The sequence below is a fragment of the Dichomitus squalens genome, assembly GCF_000275845.1.
Source record: "Dichomitus squalens LYAD-421 SS1 unplaced genomic scaffold DICSQscaffold_38, whole genome shotgun sequence".
Classification (NCBI taxonomy): domain Eukaryota; kingdom Fungi; phylum Basidiomycota; class Agaricomycetes; order Polyporales; family Polyporaceae; genus Dichomitus; species Dichomitus squalens.
The window spans coordinates 201,053-201,396 of record NW_006766920.1 but is presented as its reverse complement, the minus strand read 5'-3'; positions in this window follow the sequence as shown (position 1 = coordinate 201,396).

Genomic DNA, 344 nt, shown 5'->3' with positions numbered 1-344 from the left:
GACATCTGTAGAGTTTCGCTCTGAGCACTCGCGCATGTGCAACGCACGTCCGAACATACACACCGCCTACTCCGTCCTCCACGGGCGCGTCCCGTTTGACCTTGGACTTCTTGTGTTTCTTCTCTTTCTTCTCCTGAATGTGGTTTTCATGTAGCTCGGCAGTCATCTCAAAGGTCCGACGCTATAAGAAAAGGTAGGGAAACGTAAGGAGAGCGCAGATGCGACCTCGCAGTCGATCACCTCTGAAATTTCGCGGGATCTCAGATCGAGATATTAGGCGCCAATTGGGACTCGAGCGTTTGTTCGAGAAAGGCAACTTCCGGCAAGGCTCAGGTTCACCTCGG